At 39.4% G+C, this 21,125-nt stretch overlaps 1 protein-coding gene across 19 annotated transcripts in view; it reads right to left on the reverse strand.

The window, feature by feature from the left end:
• The window catches only part of MAPK8 (mitogen-activated protein kinase 8), a 135,485-nt gene that overhangs the window by 96,051 nt on the left and 18,309 nt on the right, over positions 1-21,125 (reverse strand). The gene's annotated exons all lie outside the window — the stretch shown is intronic.

Consider the following 21,125-nt stretch of genomic DNA (forward strand, 5'->3'; position numbering starts at 1 on the left):
TACCACCATCAATATGAACACTGACCTCAGATGGTCCCTAAACTTTGTATCTTCTCCCCATCTATCTTTCCTTTACTAGATTATTTCTCAGACTATTTAAATTCCATGCTCTGTCCTATTAAAAATACTCTTATGAATATCCTAAATTCCTTAGATTCCTGTCTTGCAAAATACCAACCCCAGATGAACCCAGCAAGCTGCTTTCTCCATAGCTATGCCCAAGTGCAAATGGACAAAGTAACACAAGAGGACAGATGAATCAGCTATCATTTCATGCATGGTATCAATAGTATACAATGAGAATACAATAATGCCTCTTTGTTAAAATTACTTTCCATTCTCTCTAACACAAATTTTCTCCATTCTTTTCAAAATTTCAATCTCTAATAGTTCCATCTCACAGAGAAAAAGCAATCAAGAGATCTTGCAATGTCTAGCTACAAAGCATCTTATTAACTCTTAACACCTCTTAATCTGGCTTCCACTCTCTGAGGCCACCACTCTCCGAGGCCACCGATTGGACTTTTTCAATTCACATTTAATCTTTCAGAAACACCTGACATTGCTGATCAATTGAATCCTCAGAGCATTGTCTTCCCTTGAGTGGCAAGTTCAAAAATGCTACCCTGAAGATATTGGGTCCTAATCTTTGGAACCTGTGAATGTTATCTTCTATGAGAAATTTTGGCAGACGTCATGAAAGATTCTGATACGAGATTATTCTGGATTATCTTATGGGCCCTAAATGTCATTACAACCGTCCGAGAAGCAGAGGGAGATTAGACACACAGAAAAGGAGGAGGCAATGTGACCGTGTAGGCAGTAACTGGAGTGATGTGGAGATAAGCCAAGGAATGCCAGCAGCCAACAGAAGTTGGAAGAGGAAAGGAACCGATTCTCCCCTGGAGATGCTGGAGAGAGCATGGCCCTGGTGACAGACACCTTGAATCCAGCCTACTAATACTGAGGTCAGACTTCTGGCCTCCAGAACTGCGAGAATAAACTTCTGTTGTTTCAATCCAGTAGAACTGGTAATTTGTTAAAGCCGCCATAGGAAAGCAATACACAGTAACTTCTTTAATAAATCACTGTCCTAGGTTTGCTGAAATCAGTTCTTTGCAGGCTTCTTTAATGATTCATTATTCTACCTGGACATTAAACAGGGGGAATTCCTCAAAATACAGGAGTGCTCTTCTCTTTCCATATTCCTTTGCTCTGGCTAATCTCATTCACACCCACAGCAATTACTACCTCAATATAATAAAATCCAAGTGTGAGTTCCAACTCTGATCTCTCCTCTGATTTCAAACTCAAATGCCTACATGACATTTCCATTTGGACATTCAAAAGGCACCTCAAATTCAACATATCCAAAAACCGATCTGGTCCTCTTCTGGTGTTGTCTCAGCAAATGGTAGAAACATGTATTCCATTACCCACAATTACTCTGAGGAGTTACTCTTCCTATCAACAACAGGTTGATTATACTGTTTCCTTCTAAATATCTCTTGAATCCATTCACACAACTACATTTCAAGCTATCATCATGTCTTCCTGGATAACTGCAATAGTTCCCTAACAGGTTTGCCATATTCTATCCATTCTTCATAATAACAAAATTATGTTTTCAAATTTAAAATCTGCTCATTGATTCCTCATTCAATGACTTCTACTGTTCTCCCAATAACCACAAATCTGAATTTCACTGTTAAAACATTTTTTATAAAAAATAAAATTCTGGCCAGGTGTGGGTGGCTCATGGCTGTAATTCCAACATTTTCAGAGGCTGAGGTGGGAGGACTGCTTGAGCCCAGGAAGTTCAAGACCAGCCTGGGCAACATGGTGAGACCTTGTCTCTACAAAATATTTAAAACATTGCTGGGCATGGTGGTACCTGTAATCCCAGAAACTTGGGAGACTGAGGTGGGAGAATCGCTTGAACTAGGAAGTTGAGGCTGTGATCAGCCGTGATAGCACCACTGCACTCCAGCCTAAGCAACAGAGACCCCGTTTCAATAAATAAATGAATAAATAAATAAATTCTGAATAACTTCTACTCAGTCTTGTGTGATATAGGCCCTACATACTTCTCCTGCCACTTCTTCCACCACTCCCTCCAAAACATTGCTCTCTGCAGTCCAACTGCACTAGCCTTCTCTCAGTTCCTTGGCGTATGCCAGGCTCTCTCCTGATAGCTTCTGCATGTGCTTTCCCTCAGTCTAGACTATTGTGCAAATGTTCTACTCAACCTACTTCCTTCTCCTTACTATTGAACTCCTGCTCATCCTTCAAGTATCAAATTCCAGCTCAGCTACCAGCTTCTCAGGGAAGCTTTCCTTGGCTGTCCAACCTAAATTAGATATCTTTGTATACTTTCATGGCACCATGTTCATCTTCTTCACTGTACTCATCAGAGTTCTAATTGTTTATTTTTACAATTAATTCTCTTCCTCACTAGACTATAAACTCCAAGAAGGTAGGTAATGCTTGCTGTATTCATTCTTCATCTTGAAGTCTAAGCATACTGCCTAGGCACATAGTAAGTACCAAACAGCATCTGCAAATTGAAACATGAAATCTATTACAGCTTGAGTATCTTTTATCCAAAATGCTTGTAACCAAAAATTGTTTCGTTTCCAATTTTTTCAGATTTTGGAATATCTGCATTTTATATAGACGCCAGTTAAGCATCCCAAATCCAAAATGCTCCAATAAGCATTTCCTTTGAGCGTCATGTTGGCATTCAAAAAGTTTCAGATTTTGGAGCATTTCAGATTTCAGATGTTTGGATTTGGGATATTCAACCTGTACTTCAAGTATGAGTGTCCTGGAAGCACCTAACCTTTCTTCTTTTACTTTTTACATTTCATTACCAAGACTGTTAATATGTTTTAACCCAGACCCACAGCTCTTTAGATTTTCCTAAGGAAAAAAAATTTTCACTGTCCAGTATTATCCATTATATATTAAATACGGTTCATTTTATTTTAAAACAGCAGTTCTTGAGGCAACTCTAAAAATAAAAATTAATATAACTTCTGCTTCTACCATGGTAGAGTAATTGGGATCAGATTTACCCTCTTAACAACTAGAAAGTGGACAAAATATAAGAAACTGTTGTCAGACACTGGCAACAGACAGAAGGAAAACAAAATAGGTAAGTCGTATAACTGCCCTGTCATTCTGGCAGGAGGCCCTTTCCAGAACACTGTGCAGAAAGGGCTACACCAAACACAGTATGGCAACTTTGCCAAGTTGAGGAGACAGATCAAGGAGGTGGAGGTGACTACAATTTGTAGGGCAGTATAAGAGAGAGACTCAGAGAACAGAGAGTACCCGAAATTGGTATAGGGATCCTCTTGTGTTTTTGGTTGAATACTAATTTGCACGTGTGTAAGGCAAAACTTCGCAAGTCTTAGGCAAAGGACAAATGCCAGGAAACTATAAGATGAACAATTCCTAGAACTTATTCAGAAACACTAAGAATTACCATAGAATTCTCATCTGAAACTACACAAGTCAGAGATAAGAAAACTAAAATTTTGTTTTATAGCGAAAATTATATTTAATAGAGAATTATGAGTATATTTAAGTATAGATTCGGGGGCACATATGCAGGTTTGTTACATGGGTATATTGCATAATTCTGGGGTCTGAGCTTCTGGTGAACTCATCACACAAATAGTTAACATAGAACCCAGGAGATAGGTTTTCAACCCTACCCCCTCAGCCTCCTTTTGGAGTCACTAGTGTCTACTGTTTCCATCTTTATGTCCATGTGTACCCACTGTTTAGCTCCCACTTATAAGTGAGAACATATGGTATTTTTCTGTTTCTGCATTAATTCACTTAGGATAATGGCCTCCAGCTGCATCCATGTTGCTGCAAAGGACATTATTTCATTCTTGATTACGGCTCTGTAGTATCCATGGTGCATATGTACCACATTTTCTTTTATCTAATCCACTGTTGATGAACACTTGATTCTGTGCCTCTGCTATTGTGAACAGTGCTGCATGCAATAAACATGCACGCACAGGTGTCTTTATGATAAAACCATTTCTCTTCCTTTGGGGAGATACCCAGTAATGAGATTGCTAGGTTGAATGGTAGTTCTGTTTTTAGTTCTTTGAGAAATCTCCACTATGTTTTCCATAGGGGTTGTACTAATTTACATTCCCACCAACAGCGTGTAAGCATTCCCTTTTCTCTACATCCGCACTAATATGTCTTATTTTATTACTTTTTAATAACAGCCATCTAACTGCTATAAGATGGTATCTTGCTGTGGTTTTAATTTCATTTCTCTGATGATTAGTTATGTTGCACATTATTTCACCTTTTTTCACCACTTGTATGTCTTCTTTTGAGAAGGTCTGTCCGTGTCCTTCGCCCACTTTTTAATGGAGTTACTTTTTCTCATTGATTCAAGTTCCTTATTTATTATGGACATCAGTCCTTTATTGGATATGTTTGCAAATACTTTCTTTCATTCTGTAGGCTGTTTACCCTGTTTGTTTCTTTTGCTGTGCAGAAGCTCTGTAATGAAATCGCACTTGTCTACTCTTGTTTTTGTTGCATTTGCTTTTGGGATCTTAGCCATAAATTCTTTAAAAGTCCAAAAGACATTTTCCTAGGTTTTCTTCTAGAATTTTTATAGTTGCAGGTCTTAAGTCTTTAATTCATCTTGAGTTAATTTTTGTATATAGTGAGAGGTAGGAGTCCATTTTCATTCTTCTACATATGGCTAGCCAGTTTTCCCAGCACCATTTATTGAACAGGGTGTCCTTTCTCTATTGCTCATTTTTGTTGATTCAGTTGATGATCAGGTCACAGCAGGTGTGTGGCTTTATTTCTGGGTTCTCTATTTTGTTCCACTGATGTATGTGTCTATCTTTGTACCAATTCCACGCTATTTTGGTTACAACAGCCTTGTAGTATAGTCTGAAGTTGGGTAATATGATGCCTCTGGCTTTGCTCCTTTTGCTTAGGATTGCTCTACCCATTTAGGCTCTTTTGTGGTTCCACATGACTATTAGAATTGTCTTTTCTAATTCTGTGAAAAAAATCACATTGGTAATTTGATAGGAACTATATTGAAGCTGTAGATTGTTTTGGGCAGTATGGTCATTTAACAATGTTGATTCTTTCAATCCATAAGCACTGGATGTTTTTCCATTTGTTTGTGTCATCTACGAATTCTTTCATCAGTGTTTTACAGTTCTCTTTGTAGAGATCTTTCCCTTTTCTGGTTAAATGTAATTCTAGATATTGTGTGTGGGGGGTGGGTGGGTGGGTGGGTGTGTGTGTGTGTCTACTGTAAATAAAATTAGTTCTTGATTTGGCTCTCAGCTTGAATGTTATTGGTGTACAGAAATGCCTGTGATTTTTGTACATTTATTTTGTGTCCTGAAACTTTACTGCTGGAGTTGTTTATCGGGTCCAGGAGTCTTTGGGGGAATCTTTTGCAGTTTTTTAAGGTACAGGATCATGTCATCAACAAGCAGATAATTTGACTTCCTCTTTGCCTATTTGGACATCTTTTATTTCTTTCTCTTGTCTGACTGCTCTGGATAGAACTAGAACTTCTAGTACTATGTTGAATAGGAATGGTGAGAGTGGACATCCTTGTCTTGTTCTGGTTCTTAGGGGAAATGTTTTCAACTTTTGCTCATTCAGTATGATGTTGGCTGTGGTTATGTCATAAATGACTCTTACTATTTTGAGGTATATTCCTCTGATGCCTAGGTTGTTGAGGTTTTATCATGGAGAGATGTTGGGTTTTATTTTATGCTTTTTCTGCATCTATTGAGAGAATATGGTTTTTGTTTTTTAACTGTTTACGTGGTGAATCACAATTATTTGTATATTCTGAACCATCCTTGAATCTAGGAAAAAACCTACCTGATCATGGTGAATTATCTTTTTGATGTGCTGCTGGATTCAGTCTGCTAGTATCTTGTTGAGGATTTTTGCCTCTATCTTCATCAGGGATACAGGCCTACATTTCTGTTTTTCTTTTTTGTTGTTGAGTCCTTGCCAGATTTTGATATTGGGATGATACTGGTTTCACAGAATGAGTTAGGGAAGATAGCTCTCCTCCTTAGATTTTTTTTGGAACAGTTTCAGTAAGATTGGTACCAGCTCTTCTATCAACACCTAGTAAAATTTGGCTATGAATCCTTTTGGTCTAAGGCTTTTCGTGATTGGTAGATTTTATTATGTATTCAATGTTATAACTCGTTATTGGTCTGTTCAGGATTTTGATTTCTTCCTGGTTCACTTCTGGAAGGTCGTGTGTTTCCAGATGTTTATCTATTTCCTCTAAATTTTCTAGTTTGTGCACATAAAGATGTACACAGCAGTCTCTAAGGATCTTTTGTATTTCTGTGGTATCAACTGTAATGACATCTTTGCCATTTCTGTGCTTACTTGAATCTTCTCTCTTTTCTTGGTTCATCTAGCTAGCGGTCTATCCATTTTGTTTACCCTTTAGAAGGATAAACAGAACTTTCCGTTTTGTTGATTCTTTGTGTAATTTTTTGGTCTCAATTCTGTTTAGTTCTGCACTAATCTTTGTTATTTCTTTTGTTCTGTTAGCTTTCAGGCTGGTTTGTTTTTATCTTGCTAGTTCCTTTAGGGACAATGTTAGGTTGTTAATTTGAGATCTTTCTTTCGATGTAGGAATTTAGCACTAAAATTTTCCTCTTAACTCTACTTTTGGTATATCCTAGAGGTTTTCATATATTGTTTCTATTTTCATTTGTTCCAAAAAAAAAATCTGTATTTCTGCCTTAATTTTGTTCTTTAGCCAAAAGTCATTCAGGAGCAAACTGTTTCATTTCCATGTACTTATGTGGTTTTCAGAGTTATTCTTGGTATTGATTTCTAATTTTACTCAGCTGTGGTCCAAACAGATGCTTGATATGATTTCTACTTTTTTGAATTTACTGAGACCTGCTTTACGACTGAGCATGTGGTCACTCTTAGAGCATGTACAGATGAGTAAAATGTGTATTCTGTGGTTGTTGGGTAGGGTATTCTGTACATGTATCTTAGGTCCATTTGGTCAAAACTTTAACTTAAGTCGAGAACGTTAGTTTTCTGCGGTAATCTGTCCAGTGCTGTCAGTGGGCTGATGTAGTGCTCCACTATTATTATGTGGCTGTCTCCTTAAGTCTAGTAGTATTTGTTAAATGTGGGTGCTACAACACTGGGCATGGCATATATACCTAGGAGATATAAATCTTGTTGAACTGAATCCTTTGTCATTGTATAATGCCCTTCTTTGTTTTTTGTTACTGTTGTTGGTTTAATATCTGTGTCATCTGATACAACAATAGCAAAGCCTTCTCTTTAAAAAACCTACAAAGTGCTGAGAAATAAAAGTTCCACTCCAGAAATGCCTATCTTTTGCCTTATTCACCGGCATTCTCTTACATGTGTACAGCAGTTTTCCAGGCGCTAAGCAACTCACAGGGTTATCACAATAGGTTATATTATTTTTTCTTTTGAAAAAGTTATTTTTCATAAAATATTATTTATGTTAACTTTAACTGGGTTGTTACTTTGTAGATGAACTGATGAATAAATATTTTTTAGAGTTCTTAGTTTTTATTTCTAATAAATTAAATTTCAATAGCTATAGCCTATTAAAGCACCTTGAGATCTTCAATAATTTTTAAGAACACAGACATCCCAAAACTTCAAAAAAGTTTGACAATAGCTGCTTTTAGAAGTAGGAGCCACATTAAATTATTCCCTCATGGTATCACAGGGCCTGTGAGGAAGTTTTTTACTGCAAATTTAATTTCCTTAATAAATACATTCGCTTTTGAGTGTTTATAATATTCCTTTATTATTTTAGTATCTGCCAGATATGTTGTGATGTCCATCTTTCACTCCACATACTGATAATCTGTGGTTCTTTTTTTTTTTAATACTCATCAGTCAGGTTAGAAATTTAACAATTTTACTGATTTATTTCCAAAAATTCTAATTACATAAATCTTGATCCTCAAATACCTGATACAGATGGAGTTTTCTGCTAGCCCTGTTAGTCCTCAAACCACACTATGACAACGGCGGTATAAAGAAACACGTTTAAAAGATCTGCAGGCCTCACTAAATCAGTATTTTCCAAATGACTAATACATGATGTTTCAAACTCATACATGGGCAAAACACTCATTTAAAATGCAAGATAGACCAATGAATTTGAATATAATAGAATATGAAAAATTAATTCATATAGTTTCAGATTCTCCCTGCAGTTACCTTGTTAAATTTTGGTGTAGTATATATAAAACAGGAATATCCACATTATCTGTATGATGAAATGGGAAGTATACATAAGCACTGTTCCTATATACTGAAGTACGGGGCTGCTGCAGGAAAAGCATGTGAGACACGTTTTTATAGAACACAATTTTTATTTGAAAGAATGGCACACAAACTATGTTATTTGGACTAGGGTATATGGAAGACATTTTCTTGAAAATGAACAAAGTGTGCCTATCATTTCAAGAAAAATAAATTGACAGTATTTATTGTCAATGAGAAAATTCAAACTATCAAGTGAAAATAAAAATTTTGCAAAATTTTTATCTATCCCTGAGCAGGATCCAATGATTTTGCTGGTGAGATGAGTAGTGAGTAATAAATAATTTTTTGATATTATATAATACAGCAGCTGTCAAACTTTTTGGTATCACTATTCCTTTATACTCTTTAAACAAAGAACTTTGTTAACAGAAGCTTTTATTTATGTTGATATATTAATATTTACTGTATTAGACAGAAGTGAGTACTTAAACTTTTAAAAATTTATTTAAACACAATAAACCTCTCCTGCATGATTAACTAGCATTTTGATGGAAAACGACAATTTAAGAAAAAAGAAAACCTAGTGAAAAGAGTGCTACTGTGTGAGAAAGCATTTTACGTGATCCATTTTCAAGGCATGATAAATATAAGTACTGGCAATCAGCCTGCGGTTGTGACAAACCACACAGCTCATGCACCTAGAAAGTCACTGTAAGTGATCAGAATGTAGAGGAGGGGTCAGCCTATAAAAGGGAAGTTAGTTTTGATACTGGAAAATCAAAACTTAAGTGGGGAAGGGGACTGGGGTATAACCTTATAAGGGGGATAATGAACTTAGGCAACGTCTGGGAACATTGTAACCCCAAAGTACTCGACCAATGAGGAACTGGGGGAGGGACTTGCGTGCCAAGAGATAAATTACCTGCTGTAACTGCCCTGGGTGTGCATGCCTACCAGACAACTGATCTTGCAAGATCGCCATTAAAAGTCTTACTTGCGCTGTTCTTCATGTCTCCGAGTCCATTCTTTGGGTTTGGACGGGTGAATGTTTCTCTTACAAACTTGGGGGCCCGTCTGGGATCTTTATGCCTGCGTAGAGTGGGACTCTGGCCAAAAAGGGAGATGCATCTCACCCGATTTAGGGGGTCCGCTATGTCTGAGTGTCCCGGCTCCTCGCAAAGGCCACAGACAAACCTGAGCCTGTTATTCAGGAGGCAGCAGAGGTGACACAGGGAGAAAAGCAGGCACCGTGGCAACCAGGCAACCTCATGTGCAAGCCAAGGTAGGAAAAACGGACTATAAGTACTGCCTTGGTGGTTGGGCATTTTCGGAGGTCGAGTGTGTGTGACTGAGATGTATCCTAGATACAAGGCAAATGCAGAATCCAATCCGCAGTTTCGTTCTCCCGCAAGGGAAACGGCCGGAGACGGACAAAGCGATTCTTGGGGTGTGCAAGAAACCTCCAGGTGGGGAGTTGAGTACACAGGGAAAAGCTCAAACACAAAGACTGACTGAAAATGAGAAACAGAAATTCAAGGCCTAGGGGACAAAGGAAAGAGGGAGCTAAAGAGAATCCCTCTGACATTCCTCTGGATAGTCCCTTGGGGAGAATGCTGCAGGTTTGGAGTGACAACCCTCGAAACAGACACAAGGAAAAGCAAAGATGATAAAGTATTACTGTTTTATCTGGCCCAAAGACCCCACTTGTAAGCCTTCGGTCTTCTGGTCTAAGTTTAGCTCAGATGAGGAATAGGTGTGCCAAGCTTTAATTCTCTACGTGAATAAAACCCCATCCTCACAAGAAGAGATAGGTTGCTCTCTGCCAGATCAAGGAATTAGTCCCCATGTTCCCCCTCAAAGAAAAAGAAGAACAGCTTAATAAAAAGCCCTTGCCCAGGGAAAAGCCTTGGGACCCCCTACCATGCTCATCCCCTCCATACATCTTACAAAATAGGGGACAGGAAGATCAAGGGGCAGCAGGAGGGTTAGAGGAAGAGAGATCTGGAGACCATGGGGTAACTGAACCAACTGCTCCTTTAAATCCTTATCCAAATTTAAGAAAAGAATTAGAACAGTGTGAGAGGGCTATTTTCCCTATCCCTTCCACACAGCAGGCATCTAGCATGTTCCCTCTTAGGGAAGTTCCCATGGGACAGGGAGAGACTGGCTTTATAAATGCTCCTCTTACAAGTACTGAAGTTAGGAATTTCAAGAAAGAAATGAAACCACTCCTAAAAGATCACCTTGGTTTAGCAGACCAGCTGGACCAATTCCTAGGACCCAACTTTTACACCTAGGCTGAAATGATGTCCATCATGAATACCCTGTTCACAGGAGAAGAAAGAGGAATGATTAGGAGACTGGCCATGACCATCTAGAAGAAGCAACACTCTCCTAGGCAAGGAGTCTTGCCAGCCAAACAAAAATGTCCAAATGTAGATCCCAAATGGGATAATAATGATCCCAGGGACCAGGCCCAAATGCAGGACCTCAGGGAACTAATAATTAAAAGGATAAAAGAGTCCACTACTGGGACACAAAATGTCTCAAAGGCATTCGAGATTCAAAGATTAAAAAGAGGAAACTCCCTCTGTATTCCTTCAGAGATCAGATGAGAAAACAATCCGGATTAGATCAGGAGAACCCAGTAGGGCAAGGCCTTCTGAAGGGTAACTTTGTAACTAAGAACTGGCCTGACATTACAAAGAAAATTACTAAAGATTGATGCACGGAATAACAAACCAATCGAGGAATTACTGAGGGAAGCTCAGAAAGTCTTTTTGTAAGGAGAGAGGAAGAGAAGCAGAAACAAAAGCAAAAAACATGGTTTCTACTAGGGAACAGGTAGTCAGAAAAAGGTTAGATCAAGATCCCCTCAAAGGAGACAAGGGAAAGATAGATTTCGACACAGACAAAAAAAGGAAATGCAGGAAAAAGCTCCTAAGACTATGAGTGGATGTTACAAGTGAGGAAAGCAAGAGTATTTTAAGAGACAATGTCTTGAATGGAAGAAAGGTGATCCCCATCATGGCTGTTGATGAAGACTGGGGGGTCAGGGGATCCTTCCGAGAAGGTTCCACAGGAATCCTTGATAAATTTGAAGGTGGGACCCAAGGGAGAAGTAATATTTTTGGTTGATACTGGGGTGGTTCACTCCTCCCTAATTCACCAACCAAGGGGTACAGAACTCTCTAAGGAAAAACTGACAGTATCGGGGTAAAAGGGGAGGGATTTCAATAAAATGTTAATTAGATTGGGACCAGAACAAATTGAGGGGTCACTCTTATATGTTCCTGAAGCAGGAACTAACTTCCTGGGTCAAGACCTGATTGTGAGATTGGGTTTAGGATTAGGAATAGAGGAAGGATAATTGAAAGTAATGACGGGCCTCCCAACAGAGAAGGAGGACAGAAAAATTAATCCCCTTGTGTGGGTTAGGGAAAGCAACAGGGGAGGGTTAAAAATCACACTCTTACAGATTGAACTAAAACAACCAGGGGAAGTCGTTTGCAGATAACAATATTCCATTTCTACTGAAGGGAGAAAAGATCTCCAACTGGTAATAGAGCGATTGATTAAAGATGGGCTATTAGAACCCTGTATGTCACCACACAATACTTCAATTCTCCCAGTCAAAAATCCTGATGGGTCGTATAGATTGGTGTAAGATCTAAGGGCTATAAATCGAATTGTCCAGACCCACCACCCTATGGTGCCTAACGCCTACACCTTCCTTAGTAAGATACTATGAACGTAAGTAGGTCAGTGTGGTGTATCTAAAAGTTGCATTCTGGGCATGTCCCCTACACTTTAGGTTTAGGGACCTCTTTCCCTTTGAATGGGAAAATCCTATAACTGGGAGAAAGCAACAGTACCGCTGGACTGTGCTGCCACAACGTTTCAAGGAAGCCCCAAACTTTACTTAGTCAAATCTTAGAAAAAGTCCTGGAAGAATTCCAACCTTCCAGGGGAATCCAGTTGTTACAATAGGTAGATGATCTTTTAATTTCTGGGGAGAGTAGGGCCAAGGTATCAGAAACCACAACAAGCTTGCTTAATTTCCTAGGAGAAAGGGGATTGCAAGTCTCTAAGAACAATTGCAGTTTGTGGAAAAAGAAGTTAAAACGTTTAGGACACCTTATTAGTGAAGGAGAGTGGAGAGTAAACCCAGAGAGAATATCGGGAATAGTGAGTGGGTCTGCTTTTGCCTAAGTCAAAGAGAGAACTCTGAAAATTTTTGGGTTTAACTGGCTAGTGTAGGTTATGGATTAACTCATATGCTCAAACGACAAAGATTCTGTGTATCTCAAGTTATTAGAAGAGGAACCCCAATTCCCCATATGAACTTATATTCATAATTCAAAATGCACATATTCAAATGTTTGGCTTCAAGTCCATTGAATATGTGCATTTTAAATTATGAAATATGAATATGTATTGTACATGAAATATGACTTGACATCACAGAGTAATCTTAGTTCATGGCAATGTTATTTTCTGAAAGCACCTGCAGAAATTTGTCTTCTTTCTAGTTTCCAAAAAACTCAAAGGTGGGGGTCTTTGAATGTCAGATAGTGCATGAGGTACACTAGGATACAGTAATTTCAGCATAATTCATATTCATAATTCACAGTGAGGAAACCTGAAAGTTGCTATTAGCTACCAAAAATGAAAGGTGGGGCAGGGTCGCTGGGGGTGCGGGGGGCCTTGTGAGCCAGTGCCTGGACTCCCACATCACAAATGGAAGGGCAGCGCCTGGAGGGAACTCAAGGCCTGATTGGTTCCTTCTAAGCAGGACGCAATCTGGATGGCAGGGCAACTGGCCTTCAGTTAGTAGCCTTCGGTTAGTGCCTTCAGTGGGTGCCTTAAGTTGGTGGCATTTGGTTACCTTTCCTGGGGAGAGGTGGCAGGTGCTCAGTTCTGCAGACGTGGGGACGAGCGAAGGCCCAAGCTGCCCAAAAAGAGGAGAGGTGGCCCATAGGAACCACAATGACCTGTCGCACGTGCACCAAAGCCAGCTCCAGGCAGGGCCGGTGCAGGGTGTCTGTGGAGTCGTCCTGCAGCTCTGACATGTATGAGTCAGCAGCCAGGAAAGGTGCAGGCCCCAGCAGAGAGGAGCAGAGGCACCCAGAACATGCTGTCCGCCAATGCCAGCCCCAAGTGGGGCCAGCTCAGGGGGTGGTGGGCGGAGCCATCCAGCAGCTCTGAGATCCACAAGGTAGAGATGGCAGTAGCGCCAGGCTCCACTGCTTTGGAGCTTGCACAACCGGATTCGGGAGCCGTGACTTGCAGCACATTGGCGACCAGAAGACGCCCAAAGGTAGGGAGACCACAGTTACTGTTTGGCTTTAGGAGCTCCTCTGGCTGTTGCTGACCCAACGTTCCCTCCCAGAGACATCCACAGCCTGGGACTCCCCCTTCCTGCCCCTAGTTAGCTTTCCTAGGCCCAGGCCCCAAGCAGGAGGACTGGCTCTGCCTTGTGGCCCCACCCCTTCTTCTTTCCCTGGTGCATCTGGCCAATCAAGTTATTAGAAGAGGAACCCGATCCCTTGCAGTGGTCCTCAGAAGAAATTCAGGCAGCGAAAGAGCTAAATCAGGCCCTCATTACAGCCCTGGCCCTCCCATCTTTAGAGAACCCATTCCATCTGTTTGTAACAGTAGACGAGGGCATGGCCCTTGGGGTGCTTACTCAAACATGGGGTGGGAAGAGGCAACCTGTTGCTTTTGTCTCCAAGCTTCTCGATCCTGTCTCTCAAGGGTAGCCCAAATGTGTGCAAACAATAGCTGCCACAGACCTGCTGGTAGAGGAGACTAGAAAGCTAACCTTTGGTGGGGCCCTAATAGCACCCTACATCTAGTCAGGAATATATTAAATCAAAAAGCTGGAAGATGGTTAACTGATTCTCGGATTCTAAAATATGAGGCCATATTACTAGAAAAAGATGACTTGGTCGTAACAACAAATACTTGCCTGAATACAGCCAGTTTCCTATGGAAAGGAGAGGAGAACAAAGAGACATCAGATCCTAACTGCTGAGATATCACAGAATACCAAACCAAAGTTAGGCCAGATCTTAAGGAAGCTCCACTACATGATGGGATAAGGCTATTTGTGGATGGGCTGCCTCCAGTGATAGATGGCAAGGGACATAATGGTTATGCTGTCATTGACGGAAATAAACACTCCTTATGTGAGAAAGGAAGACTACCTAATGGCTGGTTAGCCCAAACCTGTGAATTATATGCTCTTAAACAGGCCCTAAGGCTCCCTGAAGGCCAAAATGGCACTATATACACTGATTTTAAGTATGCCTATGAGGTGGTACGCACTTTCGGAAAAATCTGGACAGAGTGGGGCCTAATAAATAGCAGGGGAAAATAATTGGTACATGGGGAACTGGCCAAACAGGTTTTAGAAAGCCTCTTGCTTCCAGCAGAGGTAGCCATAGTTCATGTAAATGGTCATCAGAAAGGGAACACTATAGAAGCTGTAGGAAACAGGTTTGCAGCTGAAGCTGCTAAGCAAGCCTCCCTGGAGGAAGAAATTAGACTATTTAGCCTGATCTAAGGTAGTATTAAGGCCCCAGTTTATCAGAGATGAGAAGGAAGAATTAGACAGGTTAGGGGTCAAACTGAAGAAGAGACGGGTACTTCCCGATGGGAGAGAAATAAGTAAACCCCTAACGAGAAAGCTAATGTCTATATTACACAAAAGGAGTAATTGGGGATCCTGGGCTCTGCATGACGCAACACTTCAGAATTATGGGTGTACAGGGATTTATACCCCTGCTAAACAAGTGTGTGGAAGTTGTGTAACTTGTCAAAGGATAAACAAAAAGGTGATCAGAAAACAGGCCACAGGAGGAAGACCTCCCAGAGTAAGATCATTTCAAAGCATTCAAGTAGATTTCACAGAAATGGCCAAAGGAAGAAGACTAATGTATTTCCTGGTGATCGTAGGTCACCTTTCCAGCTGGGTGGAAGCCTTTCTCCTTCCAACAGTCATGACCAGTAATGTGGTGAAAATAATATTAGAACAGACTGTACCTAGATTTGGCCTGGTGGAAAACATTGATTCAAACAATGAGAGCCACTTTACCTCAAGGGTGTTAAGAGGAATTATGGAAGGTTTACAAATTAGATGGGATTATCAAACCCCTTGGCATCCCCTTCCTCTGGAAAGGTAGAAAGAATGAATCAAACTCTCAAAAAGCATAATCACCAAACTAATCTAGAAACTAAAATGCCCTGGTCCAAATGTCTCCCAATAGTACTCCTTAGGGTTATGACAGTCCCAAGAAAATACTTGGGATTGTCCCCCTACAGGTTATTATAGGGGCTCCCATATTTGGGCAGAGCTACAGACCTCCCTACTATGGAAACCAAGGATCAATGCTTAAGAAATTATATACTGGCCATATCTTCCACCCTGTCATTCCTTAGGTTAGGAGGACTTCTGACTTAAATGCCACCTCTTGAGTTCACGGTTCACCACTTTCAGCCTGGCAACTTGGTGCTGATTAAGACTTGGAAAGAAGACAAGCTCCACTCAAGCTGGGAAGGTCCCTATCAAGTGCTCCTTACCACTGAGCCAGCCGTGCAAACAGCTGAACAGGGGTGGACTCACTATCCTTGAGTCAAGGGATTGGTAAAAAGAGACCCCAGAAGGGAGGAGAAAAGACCAGTGGAAAGTGCACTAAGGAACCCTTAAAGTTAACTCTGAGAAAAATCTAAAAAGAAAACATGGGTTGGCCCCATTTCTTGAAGTTAATACGGCTGGGATGGGCTACTATACAAAGAGCAGAAGGTCAAAATGGAAACTGGCAGGGGACTCCTCCCTATCCAATCAGGTTGGTAATTAGTGTAACCAAGACGGTAGCACCCCAGACTATAAGATTTGATGCCTGCCATGTCTAACCTTGTGGGAATTTGGAAAATCAGGGATAGCTCTCGCAGGCAGATAAATATCTTTGCCCTGAACCAGATACAGGTTATAGTAGAGCATCACCCTGCCCCATCTAGCTGGGATGATGTATGGTGGACTACCCAATTTCAGGGTTGGACAGTAAACATGGGTTGGGTAACTCTTAGCTGGAGACCCTTGAAGAATAAACTACATCTGTCCAAGGGCTCCCTGCCAAATAACTGCCACAATTTAGAATATAATCCTATATTCATCACCATTGACAATCCAGCCATTCTAAACCAAGAACCAAATCTAAGTACTGGCAGTCAGCCTGCGGATGTGACAAATCACATGGCTCATGCACCTATAAAGTCATGATAAGCGATCAGAATGTACAGGAGGGGTCAGTCCATAAAAGGGAAGAAAGTTTTCCTATTGGGAAATCGAAACTTAATGGGGAAGGGTACTGGGGTATAACCTTTTAAGGGGGATAATGAAACTTAGGCAACGTCCGGGAAGATCGTAACCCCATAGTACTCGACCAATGAGGAACTGGGGAAGGGACTTGCATGCTAGGAGATAAATTTCCTGCTGTACCTGCCCTGGGTGTGCCTGCCTACCAGACACCTGATCCTGCAAGACTGCCATTAAAAGTCTCACTTCCACTGTTCTTCGTGTCTCTGAGCCCATTCATTGGGTTTGGATGGGTGAATGTGTTTCTCACACATTGTTTTACATTTCTGCAAATCCCTTTATTGTCTGGCTTAATTTCAGACAGCTGGGTTCTCTCATTTGCTTCTATATGATCTGTGGCCACATCACAGGGCAAGTCACATGGCCTCAGAAAAACTCTTGAGAACAGACATGAAAAACGCACGTAACACCTCCAGTATTATATGAAAACATTCTTGACTTCATAGAATCCCTGAAATATCTTCCTATTAAGTTAAAGTTTAAAACTCCTTTCTGTTAAAGAGATGGTAGTCTTAGCATACTTATACAAAAAAAACAATGTTGCAAATCTCTTATTTTATAAAAATTTTCTCTGTTAAGAATATATTTCTTTTAAACAAAATCTATTTCCTAGACTTTAATCAAATAAAAGCAGTTATCAGTACTCTAGTCCTCAATTAATGTAAGCTAATATGATTTTTGGATCCTTACAAATTGTACATGTAAGCGTGTACCCATGTATATAAATCTCTATCCCATGTGCACAAAATACATAAAAACAAATACACCAAAATATTACTAGCTAGATTATAGATACTTTTAATCTTTACCTTTTTCCTCAATATTTTATATTTGCCGTTAGTTCAAAAAAAAATTTTTTAATGCTTCCTGTTGCTCTCTTCCTCTCATCAGCACTAGTTAATATTATTTTCAAAAAGAGTATGCCCTGACCTTGGGGAACCAGAAGGTTTTAGTTAATTAGCATTATGAGGAAGCAGAGTAAGGATAAAAATAAACCAGGAAATAGGATGCAATGGACCCTATGTTAACACATCAAAAAACTGGAATTTAGAATTCTGATCTTAGAGTATAGGATTTCCAGTAACATATGTTCTTTCCATAAAATAATGATTCTTCCTTTATAGTTCTAGCAGTAACTATGTACACCAATAAAATAGTTACACACATTTAGCTCTGTGCCTTATGAAGTGTTTTCACTTATTATTCTTTGATCTTATATCATCACTGATTACATTACTTTAAAATTCATACGCTAAATGAATTTCATACTGTTTTTTTAAAAAAGGAGGCCTCATCTTTTTACACATTATTACTGTTCATGATAATGTTGTCTCATGGAAAAACAGAGTTGCGGCAAAGGGCCAACTAACTCAAAGCAATACATCGCTCTGAATTCTTTCAATTAGGGATCTCAAAACATTATTGCTTAACTGGTGCTTGCAATACCATACTAAGGCTTATGGTGATAAGAGTGACACCCATTATACTATAATTAACAACAGAAGGGGACAGCAAAATGCAGAATCACAAACAACTTCTCCTACTTAACTGGCAGAGAAAAGAGGGGCAGCACAAAGCAGTGGCTGGGAGTTTGGCGTCTGGAGCCGACTATCTGGATTCAGACTCTGACCCTGCCACTCATGTATGACCCTGCACAAGTTACTTAACTTCATCTTGCCTGAGTTTCCCCATCTATGAGGGAGAGAGGAGAATAACCATATCTACCAGCAAGGTTAAATAATTAAATGAGTTACTATTTGTAAAGTGTTGGCACATAATATTTGTTAAAAGTAAAAGAAAAACCCTGAAACTAAAGTTCAAACACTTTATTAAATAACAAAACAATCATAGGGATGCAGAAAAACCAAATTAGATAATTCAGAATACTGCATCCTCAATTTCTGAACTTCTTAAAAAGGTGTGGTTTTCAACTATCCCTTAGCAAAAGTACAAACTGGTCAAGTATAAATGACTTTCAGAGATGCCATAGAAGAGTTTGGCTGGATACAGATAAAGCGCCTTTTTGCTTCTATAAATTGAACAGAAAAATGTTCTGTCTTTAAGACAAGTTTTAAGACACAATAAATACTAGCATCAACAGGTCACCTCAGTTGCTCTTGTTGACTACCAAAAAAAGGCAAAAATGCTGATCTCAATGTGTCAAATCTGTTTAAAGTTTAGATGGAAGAAATGAGCAATCACATAAAATTAAGACTGAAGCCAACTTCCTAAAGAAATGGAGTGTCCCAGGTTAAGGCAAGATAAGTACAGGCTAAAAGACATTTTATCCTGCCAGAAAGCAAGGAAGCACTCAACGAACAACCAGGTCAGATCAAAATGGACACAGCAGCCACCTCAAGAGACTCTCACTGGCCAAATGTGAGACAACCGATCATCAAAAAGAATAACACCTAAAGTGAACAGAAGGAAAAAAAAAGAATTACAGTCAAAATCAATGAAATTAAAAACAGGAAAATAGAAAAAAAAAAAAAAGCCGGCTCACTGAAAATATAAATCAAACTGTTAAACCTCTAGCCAGACTAATCAAGAAGTTCAAGACCACCCTGGCCAACATGGTGAAATCTCCACCTCTACTAAGAAATACAAAAATTAGCTAAGCACGGCGGCATATGCCTGTAATCCCAGCTACTTGGAAGGCTGAGGCAGGAGAATCATTTGAACCCAGGAGGTTGAGGTAGCAGTGAGCCAAGATCGCACCACTGCATTCCAGCCTGGGTGACAGACTGAGATTCTGTCTCAAATTAAAAAAGAAGAAGAAGAAAAAGGAGAGAAGGCACAAATTACTAATGTAACAAATGGAAGAGGGGTCATCATTACTTATCCCAAGTACATTAAAAGTACAACAAAGGAATACTATGAACAACTTGAACAAACCTGTAACTATTAAAGAAACTGAATCAATAATCTGAATAGATCTATATCTATTAAAAAATTGAATTGATAGTTATTAATTTTTTAAAACAGAAAATGCCAGGCCCGAAGTTTTACTGGTGAATTCTTCCAAACATTTAAGGAAAAAAAATGTGATACCAATTCTCTACAACCTCTTGCAGAAAATAAAAACAGAAGGAACATTTCCTGACTTATTCTAAAAGAGCAGCATTATTCTAATAATAATAATAATAATAAAAATAAAACAAAGAGATTGTAAGAAAAGAAAGCTACAGACCAGTATCTTTCATGAACATAGGTAACAAAAATCCACAACAAAATATTAGTAAATTGAATCCATTGATGTAGAAAAGGAATTATTCACCATAACCAGGTGAGATTTATCCCAGGTATACAAGGCTGGTTCTAAAATCTACTAATGTAACCCTAACCCACCACATAAACAGGCTAATGAATATAAATCAAACGGTCATATCAATGGATGCAGACAAAGCATCTAACAAAATCTAACACCACTCATGATGAAAACACTCAGAAAACCGAGAATGGAGAAGAATTTCCTCAATTTGATTTTTTAAAAAAAATCTACTTTACTCCCCTCAAAAAACCCTCTACAGTGAACATAGTACTTAATGGTGAAAAACTAGATACTTTCCCCCTAAGAACAAGAATAAGGCAAAAACGTCTCCTCCCATCACTCCTATTCAACATCATACCTAAAGTCCTAAATACTGCACTAAGACAATAAAAGGGAAGAAAAGGCACACAGATGGAGGGGCGACAAGAAATAAAACTGTTTTTGTTTGCAGATGACATGACTGTCTACCTAGAAATTTCTGAAGAATTGAAAAAAAAGAAAAAACCCTCCTAGTTGATACAGCTGTTTCCACTGCGTGTGAGTTAACAATTCTGATACTGCTATAAGATCTACGTTGGAATTGAACAACTAAGTAAATACGTGGTGTGTGCTGGGAGGCAGGTTTCCCGCTACTGGAGGAAATTTACTGGTAAGGGAAGAACCAGGAATGATCCATATGGTGATAGATTAGAGTTGAAGACACTAAGAATTCATGTTTAGCTTATACAGATACAGATGGTTACAAATATTTATGCACATATACTGATATGTAATATTAAATACTTATATGTGTCTATCTAGACATGTAGATATACAGATATTTCTAATATATGAATATATTTCTTTGCTCTATCTGCTGAGAGTACCTAAAAGAAACAACATCCCAGTAGCAACAAGCACACCTAGAACTTTGTTTCTAATACCATTTTCTAATTAAAGGAAACAGTGCTCCTTAGAGAAATGGCTGATCCCAGGACTAGGGTAGAAAACATACAAGATGAGCTGGGAACATCCTGTAGTGCCAGAAAGAAAGTGCTCAGAAAACACCCACGCTGATGGAAGTATGTCAAAGGCACAGAAGCTAACTAAAGGGGCTCCCAATGGCCAAATCTGAAACAATGTGAGTAGCAAAATGAAGTATTATTAGTA

Source organism: Theropithecus gelada, chromosome 9 (genome assembly GCF_003255815.1).
Source record: "Theropithecus gelada isolate Dixy chromosome 9, Tgel_1.0, whole genome shotgun sequence".
Lineage (NCBI taxonomy): Eukaryota > Metazoa > Chordata > Mammalia > Primates > Cercopithecidae > Theropithecus > Theropithecus gelada.